This window comes from Arachis ipaensis, chromosome B3 (genome assembly GCF_059453495.1).
Source record: "Arachis ipaensis isolate K30076 ecotype BB chromosome B3, ASM5945349v1, whole genome shotgun sequence".
Taxonomy (NCBI): domain Eukaryota; kingdom Viridiplantae; phylum Streptophyta; class Magnoliopsida; order Fabales; family Fabaceae; genus Arachis; species Arachis ipaensis.
Window position 1 is genome coordinate 73,422,266 of NC_142438.1, and position 10,016 is coordinate 73,432,281.

Genomic DNA, 10,016 nt, shown 5'->3' on the forward strand with positions numbered 1-10,016 from the left:
GGAGGGCCTAAAGGAATAAAATTCTGGCCTAAGCGGCTAAATCAAGCTGTCCCTAACCATGTGCTTGTGGCGTGAAGGTGTCAAGTGAAAACTTGAGACTGAGCAGTTAAAGTCAAGGTCCAAAGCAAAAGAAGAGTGTGCTTAAGAATCCTGGACACCTCTAATTGGGGACTTTAGCAAAGTTGAGTCACAATCTGAAAAGGTTCACCCAGTTATGTGTTTGTGGCATTTATGTATCCGGTGGTAATACTAAAAAACAAAGTGCTTAGGGCCACGGCCAAGACTCATAAAGTAGCTGTGTTCAAGAATCAACATACTGAACTAGGAGAATCAATAACACTATCTGAACTCTGAGTTCCCATAGATGCCAATCATTCTGAACCTCAATGGATAAAGTGAGATGCCAAAACTATTCAAGAGGCAAAAAGCTACAAGTCCCGCTCATCTGATTGGAGCTATGTTTTATTGATAGTTTGGAATTTATAGTATATTCTCTTCTTTTTATCCTATTTGATTTTCAGTTGCTTGGGGACAAGCAACAATTTAAGTTTGGTGTTGTGATTAGCGGATAATTTATACGCTTTTTGGAATTGTTTTTAGTATGTTTTTAGTAGGATCTAGTTACTTTTAGGGATGTTTTTATTAGTTTTTATGTTAAATTCACATTTCTGGACTTTACTATGAGTTTGTGTGTTTTTCTGTGATTTCAGGTATTTTCTGGCTGAAATTGAGGGACTTGAGCAAAAATCAGATTCAGAGGTTGAAGAAGGACTGCTGATGTTGTTGGATTCTGACCTCCCTGCACTCAAAGTGGATTTTCTGGAGCTACAGAACTCAAAATGGTGCGCTTCTAATTGCGTTGGAAAGTAGACATCCAGGACTTTCCAGCAATATATAATAGTCCATACTTTGTCCGAGTTTAGATGACGCAAAAGGGCGTTGAACGCCAGTTCTATGCTGCAGTCTGGAGTTAAACGCCAGAAACACGTCACGAACCAGAGTTGAATGCCAAAAACACGTTACAACTTGGCGTTCAACTCCAAAAGGAGCCTCTGCATGTGGAAAGCTAAAGCTCAGCCCAAGCACACACCAAAGTGGGCCCTGGAAGTGGATTTCTGTATTTAAACTTAATTCTGTAAACCCTAGTAACTAGTTTAGTATAAATAGGACTGTTTACTATTGTATTTGGCATCTTGGGACGTCTAGTTCTTAGATCATGGGGGCTGGCCATTCGGCCATGCCTGAACCTTTCACTTATGTATTTTTCAATGGTAGAGTTTCTACACTCCATAGATTAAGGTGTGGAGCTTTGCTATTCCTCATGAATTAATGCAAAGTACTACTGTTTTTCTGTTCAATTCAACTTATTCCGCTTCTAAGATATTTGATGACAAGTCATCTTAGCCTAGTTTCACTAGCCTTTTTCTTTTGTTTTCAATTGAATTATGCACTTTCTTGAGCTACAAGTAAGCTAATTTGGGTAGATTTTCATGCTTCCTTTGATTGAATCGACCATGTATGAATTCATGCTATTTCATGAGGTTTTATGCTATAATTGTCACATATTATGATAAAATGAATATCTCATGATTTTAAGCATAGCTTTGATGTGTTTGGTTGATTAATGATAGGTGAAGAAAGCTTGGAGAAAGGTTGAAGCAAGAAGGAATGGCTAGGAGTAAAGAGAGGACAATGGACTAAGTGAAAATGAACCAGGAAGCAAAAAGTTGGACCAAAAGTTAGCCTCAAACTTTTGCACAAACTTTTGGGTGAAAAGTTAGCCCCAACGTTAGCCCCTAACTTTTGGGCTAACGTTGGCACATGAAAGTTACTCCCTGGGCACCAAAAGTTTGCGCCAACGTTAGCCCCTAACTTTATGGCTAACGTTGGCATGAGAAAAACACCCCCTGGCCACCAAAAGTTTGCACCAACGTTAGCCTCTAACTTTTGGGCTAACGTTGGCACATGAAAAACACAAAGGGGGAGCAAAAGTTTGCGCCAACGTTAGCCCCTAACTTTTGGGCTAACGTTGGCGCCATAAGTGCACTAAGGAAGGCCAACGTTGGAGCAAAAGTTAGACCCCTAACTTTTGCACCAACGTGGGTATCAGCAAAACATGGGGGCTGATATGAAAAGTTGGACCAAAAGTTTGCCTCAAACTTTTACTCAAACTTTTACTCAAACTTTTGCAAAACTCCAACCCGGTTCACTTGGTTCACTTTGGTTCCTCTCCAAACTCCAAGAGCAATCAACCAAGGCCTCTCTCAACCCAATTCCACCAAGAGCAAAGGCCCAACTCAAGGCTTGAAGATCATTTGAAGAAAGTGTATAAATAGGATAGAATTCAAGTTCTTAGGGGAGCTTTCCTTTTGAGTTTTCATAATAGTTTTCGGAGAGCTTTGGATATTGAGTGATCTTTAATTTCTTAGTTTCGGGGAAGGAGAATTCCACTCTCTTCCTCTTAGTTTTATTGCTTTCAATTTCAATTGCAATTGTATTGGATCTTGGGTTGGAGAATTGAAGGAATTCTGTTTCAATCTCATCCGAAGATCTCTCTGTTTCTTCTACTGCTTATTGAATTTAATTTCTATTATTTGTTCTTCATCTACTTTCTTTGCAATTTACAATTCCTTTGCAATTGTTCTTGTTGGATCTAGGAAGGCATTGAGATCTAGACTTGGTTATCTAGTCTCTTGGGTCCTGAGATCCGGATTCCCCATTTCCCATTCCCTGTTTACTGTTTTCATGCTTATTTACAATTCTGTTTTTAGATCTGGTTCAATCCAAGTGTTCTTTTACTTCTCTGTTGGTTGCAATTTACTTTCTCTCATTTAATTTCTGCAAATCCAACTCCCAATTCCCTTTACAATTCAAGCTATTTACATTTCTTGCACTTTAAGATTCTGCAATTTACATTTCTTGTGTTCTAAGTTTCTGCCATTTAATTTCTTGTTCTTTAAGATTCAGCATTTAAATTCCTGTTCTCTTTAATTTCATGTCAATTACCCATTCCCTTTACTTTCCATGCAATTTAAATTCTGCAAATCACAAATCACTCAACCAAATCTTGATTCGCTTGACTAAATCAACCACTAAACTAAAATTGCTCAATCCTTCAATCCCTGTGGGATCGACCTCACTCCCGTGAGTTATTATTACTTGATGCGACCCGGTGCACTTGTCGGTTAGTTTTGGGTGTTTTGGAGAAATTCGTTTTTCCACTAAAATATCCCATCAATATTCATTCGTGCTTCAATTTGGACCATTTTCACAAGAGGATAGGATGCAGCCATTGACCACGGTGATGCCTCCAGATGAATAGCCATGCAGTGATAGCGCATCGGATCATTTTCACAGAGAGGATGAAAAGTAGCCATTGACAATAGTGATGTCCTTACATAAAGCCAGCCATAGAAAGGAGTAGGACTGATTGGATGAAGACAGCAGGAAAGCAGAAGTTCAGAGGGACGAAAGCATCTCTATACCTTTATCTAAAATTCTCACCAATGATATACATAAGTATTTCTATTTTTATTTTCTATCTATTTATTATTTATTTTCGAAAACTCCATAATCAATTATTATCCGCCTGACTGAGATTTACAAGATGACCATAGCTTGCTTCATACCAACAATCTTTGTCGGATCGACCCTTACTCACGTAAGGTTTTATTACTTGGATGACACAGTGCACTTGCTGGTTAGTTGTATCGAAGTTGTGAATGAAAAACAATTTATTAAGACGTGCGTACATAGTTTTTGGCGCCGTTGCCTGAGATCACAATTTCGTGCACCAGTCTACCAAGTAGAACGGAGGATGAGCTTCTATTTTCTGTTGGAGGCATTTCAAGAATGTAGAAGTCGACCGGAAAGACCAAATCCTTAATTGCCACAAGTACATCTTCCGCTATTCCCATTACTTTGATCACACTTTTATCGGCTAAGGCAAACCTCGCCGCCGACTTCTTCAGTGGAGCTAAATTCAACCGCACATAGATAGAAAGCGGCATGATGCTAACACAAGCTCCCAAGTCACACATACAATCATGAAAAGTGTATCCACCAATACAACAAGACACTAAGCATGGTCCTGGGTCACCACATTTTCTTGGAATAGGTTCCATCAAGGAAGAGATTGAACTACCCAGGGATAATGTCTCCAATTCTCCTATCCTATCTTTGTGTGTACACAAGTCTTTCAAAAATTTTGCATACTTTAGAATTTGTTGAATAGCATCGAGGAGCGGTATAGTTATCTCAACCTTTTTGAACACTTGAAGCATGTTCAAATCAAATTCCGGTGTCTTCTTTGCTTTCTTCACCATGGAAGGGAATGGAATAGGAACGGACTCATCCACTATAACTTTCCTCTTGGGCTCCTTGAGGTTTACTCCTTCTTCCTCATGTTTTTTATCTACCACCTCTTCTTCATGTGGAACTTCAACAACTACCTCTTTCTTATGAACATCCTCCATTCCCCTTGGAGGTATCTCCTCTAATGTAGTCCCCGACCTTAGAGTGATGGCGTTGAGACCACCCTTTGGGTTTGGTTGGGGTTGGGATGGAAGGCTAGAAGAACTTGAAGGTTGGTTGGTGTTGTTATTGGAATTTGGTGGGTGGTTTGACATGTTCATCTTTGAAAGCAAGTTGGTGAGGTTATCCAATTGAGTACTCAAGGCATCAAATTGAGCCTTGTTGCTTTCATCTCGCTTTTCCATAGCGGCTTTAAGCTCTTCAACTTGATTGTTGGAAGATGGAGGAGTTGGGTTTTGATTTTGTTGTCTATGATTTGGTGCTTGGTACTTGGTGTAGTTGTTTTGGTTTTGGTTGGAGTGGCCTTGGTTGGCTTGGTAGTTGGTGTTGTTGTGGTGATATTGGGATGAAGATTGGTTGTTGTTGTGATGAGAAGGAGAGTTGTTCCATCTTTGGTTTTGATTGCTTCCTTGTGCGTTATCTCTCCACCTTTGATGTTGACTACCGCCTTGATGGTAATTGTTTTGACCTTGAGGAGGGTAGGGTGGACGGTTGTTGTAATTCACATTGGCTACCACAAGAGCATGTTCCTCTTGAATTTGATAACATTGGTCGGTGTAATGTGTGGTGCTAGAGCACAAACCACAAATTCTAGGAGGGCCTTCAAGTTGCGCAACTGGAGGTGGGGCTTGGACGGCTTTGATGGAGTAGTATTCCTTTTGATCCCTTTGAATTTGTGTAAGGATGGTGGTCATATCCCCAAGTTCCTTGGTTAAGCTTGATTCGGAAGGGGATGGTTCTACCACACCCTTAAGGTGGTTACTCCTCACTCTTGTGTGTTGTGTAGATTCGGCAACATTCTTTATCAAATCCCAAGCTTTTCCCTCCGTCTTGTTTTTCGAAAGGGAGCCACCACTATAAGCGGTGAGCAATCTTCTATCCTCCGTACAAAGACCTCCGGTAAAGTAGCTAATGAGCAAGTTAGTGGTCATTCTGTGGTGTGGACATGACTCCAATAACCTCTTAAACCGAGACCAATACTCGTACAAACTCTCTTGGTCTCTTTGCATTATGCCCGAAATCTCCTTCTGGATGTAGTCGGTCTTCTCCGATGGAAAGAATTTATCAAGAAACTCTCTTCTCAAGAAATCCCAATTAGTCACAATCTCATCCGGTAGCGAATAGAACCATGTTTTTGCTTGCGCTTCAAGAGAGAATGGGAAGGCAAAAACCATGATCGCTACCTCATCGGCTCTATGCCTTCGAGCCGTAGAACAAGCAACTTGAAAATCCTTCAAATGTCGGATGGGGTCTTGACCCGGCAACCCATGAAACTTAGGAAGTAGATTTATCAAGCTACTCTTCAACTCAAAGTTCGGATCAAGGTTAGGATACCTTGCTTGCAACGGTTGAAGTATGATATCCGGAGCTCCTTGCTCATGCAAAGTGATCCGGCGTGGCTCCACCATATGTGGCTCACCTGTAGGATGCAAGGATGTATTAGTAGTGCCAACAGAAGAATAGAAAGTAACAGACTCCAAGTCACTCTCGGTAACGTCTAGTGATTCGGTGTTTTCCTCAAGAGAGGCCGAAGTACTAGGTGTATAGTCTAACCGCCGCCTAGCTTGCCGAGTGTGTAATAAAGTCCTTTCGATCTCGGGATCAAAATTGGCCAAGCTATAGTTCGGTTGAGACCGAGTCATTAAACTTGAAAGTCATAGCATAAATGTAAAAGAAATCTAAACTATGGCTAAGTAATTAAAGAAGTAAACTATCTATAATATTCACATATTCACATAACTAATATCAATGCATATGTTGCAACCATTCCCCGGCAACGGCGCCAAAAATTTGACTGCTGTCACAGAAGCACCCAAAGATGTATTGGTAAAGATTCTCTTCAAGAAAACCGCGTTGTAAGTATAGCTCTACCAACAACAATCCTCGGGGGTCAAATTTAGAAGAGGGATTTGGTTGTCAAAAGTTCAACCCCAATAGAATTAACCGAAGTATTCAAACCTCGGGTCGTCTCACAAGGAATGGGCAATCATGTGCTTCGACATTGGTTAGAAATCCAGGGTTGTGAGTTATGAGCATGAAAATAAATGGGAATCTTAACAAACAAGTAATCTTAAAATGCAACAATTAATTCAATCAACTAAACAAAACATAAGCACCTTAAATGAATAAACAACATCCCACTTAATCCTATTGTGACCCAAACAAGAAACTACAACTAAAGCAATTGGTCGAGAAAGTTGATTTTCAAGTATGAATAATAAAGGTAACTCTTGGCTAGGCTCGGGAATTGGGATCACCATCCTTGTCTAACAACTATACCTTGATAATTATAAGGAACCAAGCTCATTAAGTCTACTCTCAAGTCTTAAGTACGTGATATCTACTCCTAGACTTGAAGTACGTCAAATGGCTCTGATCACATCAACCCATAAGTCCCAACCTACCTACTAATTAGATTAGTAGTGGGTTGGCGTCAATGAGTATCAAATTGACCACCTAGGGCTCCCAAATCATCAAATCCATTAGACCTAATGACTCAAGTTTACCCAATTCCCTTGACTTAGGCCAAGAGTGAAAAAGAACTACTCCATAATCAAAGTAAACAATTCATCAAACACTTGGTAAGAACTAACAAAAGACATGTTCACATTAGCAATTAAATTGAGTTCTACAAATACCCACTAACAATTATCAACATGCAATCATCCAAACAATAAAGCTAAGCATAGAAATCATCAATGTAACATCAACAAGTCAAGATTCACAACATTCATGAAATGGGTATAAAATGAGAATTGACAAGAATTCATAAACTATCACAAGATATAAGCAAAATTGTAACAAGAAATTCAAATTAAACAATTAAAGCTAGTAATTAACAAGATCCAAATCACAAATCAACAAGGGAAGATAAAATTAAAACTAGATCTAGAGAGGAACAAGGGTTTCTCTCTCTAGAATAACCAAAGAACCAAAAACCAACTAAAAATTGTGTCCTAGTGTAAAATGAGTGATCCCCCTTTTTCCCCTAGCATCCTTGGGTCTTTTTCCATGCAGAAGCAGCTTGAAATTGGGCCTAATGAGCCTCAGAAATTGCCAGGCACGATTTCCTTTAATGAGGTCACGTGCAGCCTTCCACGCATGCGCGCCATGCGTGCGTGCGCGCCGGTTGCTCTTGCGATCTACGCGTGCGCACCACGTACGCGTGCGCGTCGATAAGATTCTTCTGATTTGCGTGGATGCATCCATTCTCGTGTGCCGCATCCAGCCAATCCCATCCACGCATGCGCGTAGAGTGCGCGAGCGTGCCGATGCTGCTTTTCCAAAGATCTCAATTCTTCATGTTCCTCCCTTTTGTACATGCTTTCTCCCTCTCTTCTAAGTCAATTCTACCCTATAATTCTTGAAATTACTCAACAAATACATCACGGCATCGAATGGCAATAGAAGAGGATTAAAATATGGCAATTTTAAGGCAAAATAAGCATGTTTTACATCATCGAGCAATATTGGGAAGTGAACACAAAACCATGCATTTCTTGCGAATAAGTGTGAGAAATATTGATAAAATCCCCCAAAATAAGCACAAGATAAACCACAAAATTAGGGTTTATCATGGTGCACCCCACTTGCTTCGGGATGAGATGTTTTGATCTTTCTGAGTAGATGCAGTGGTGGCCCTACTTGATCCAAGATGGTATTTGTGATTGATCATAGTCTCCCTGGGCAAACATAGTGACTCACCTCCACTGGTTCTAAGTTGCGATTTGAGATTTTTTTGACCCATCCGCGTGATGGATGATTGATTATTTATATACATTCATATGCTTTGAGCTTCGCATCGCTATGACTGTTTAGGGTTCGCTACCGGATATGTTGAGTATGACTGGATAACCGATAGATGATATCATCGATCATAGGACAGACATGCATCATGTTCATTTGTATGATTTGTTTGAGTATGCATATTTTGGTTTGCCTAATTGTTTTTATATGTATATATGCTACATGACTTAACTGTTGTACATGTTTCTTTAATTGTGTATTACTTGTATGCTTTGTTTGCCTTTGCAACTGAAAGATCCCTCATGCTGGCGGAGGTGACACTGAGGGTAGTTCTACCATTGATAAGGAGGTTTAGGTGGGTAGGAGGTGAAAAGTTAGATTAGAATTAGAATCCTTTAGATAGATTACTGATAATTCTGGTTTAGAATTAATTTTTAAGTTTAAATATGAGTGTCGAAGTTCTAGGATTGCCTTTGTCTTTCCCAGGACCTCATATAATATCTATGTGGACACCTTTACCATATTAAGAACCCCCGGTTCTCATTCCATACATGTTGTTGCTTTTCAGATGTAGGACGTGAGGCACCTTGCTGAGCCTGCTGGATTTGCCTTTTTGCCGAAGTGAAGACTTATCTTGTGGGCCTTTTATATTATGTACTTAGTTATATATGTTTTTTCTCCGCTTTTATTTTAAAACATGTTTTGTCCCTCTTAGAGGTTAACTTTGGAGAACTAGGAATTGTATTTTGTCTTTTGGTTATGGTTGGGTTATATATATATATACTCTAGCTGGCCTCTACTTCGTAGGTCGAGTCTGGAGCTTGCTATTTGTATCTTTGGCACTCTATATCATATGTATCTTATGCTCCCATGCGCAGTTATCCGTTTCTATTATGCCTAACGCTTTCCGAGTGTGACATATTTGTCTAGTTTGGGTTTTTGCTTAACTTTTTCCTTCATGGCTCCTAGTTAAACTATTCTTCACATATATTTATGTATTTATTTTGTTTATTTTGTTTTTTTAGAGGTTGTAGCGCCTCACCACCTTTGATTTATGACCTAGACGTAAAGCACCGTGTGGTAGGGTGATACATCCTTGTTCTCGGGACAACCTCTCGTAGGAAACCCGAGTTAGGTACGATACACCAGCACCAAAATTCCAGTACGTAGTGAAACGGTGCTCCCCTTCAAAGGTTAGCCAGAAAGGATGATGCCTTTTAGTAGGCTGAACCTTGAAATATTTCCTTTTCAAACCATGAAATGAATCTTTAAATAAACCAAAGATCCGGCGGTTTGGTTGAGCTTGGAAAGACACAAAACCCTTTTTGTGCCTCCCCTCCTTGGTCGGAAGGGTGCATAGGAAGAAATACAAAAGGACCTCTACACAAGTTGGGAGCTCCAAATAGTCACAAACTAGCTCAAAAGTTCGGATGGCTACCCAACTATTAGGGTGCAGTTGAGACGGCGCCACCGAGCACTGATTCAACAAAGCCTGGACAAACTCGAAAAATGGAAGTCGCATCCCCAGCCTCATGAACATGGATTTGTAAATCCACATCCATTCAGGTACACGAGGGAAGTCAGAGTTTATATAACAAACCCTCTCATCTACCCCGGGAAGCACGAGCTTGTATTGTATAACGACCCAACTCCCAGTATGCCATGGTCATACAAGAAGCTAAGTGTTACTAACTTATCCTTCCTAATTATTATTTATTATTTAATATATGAGCCTG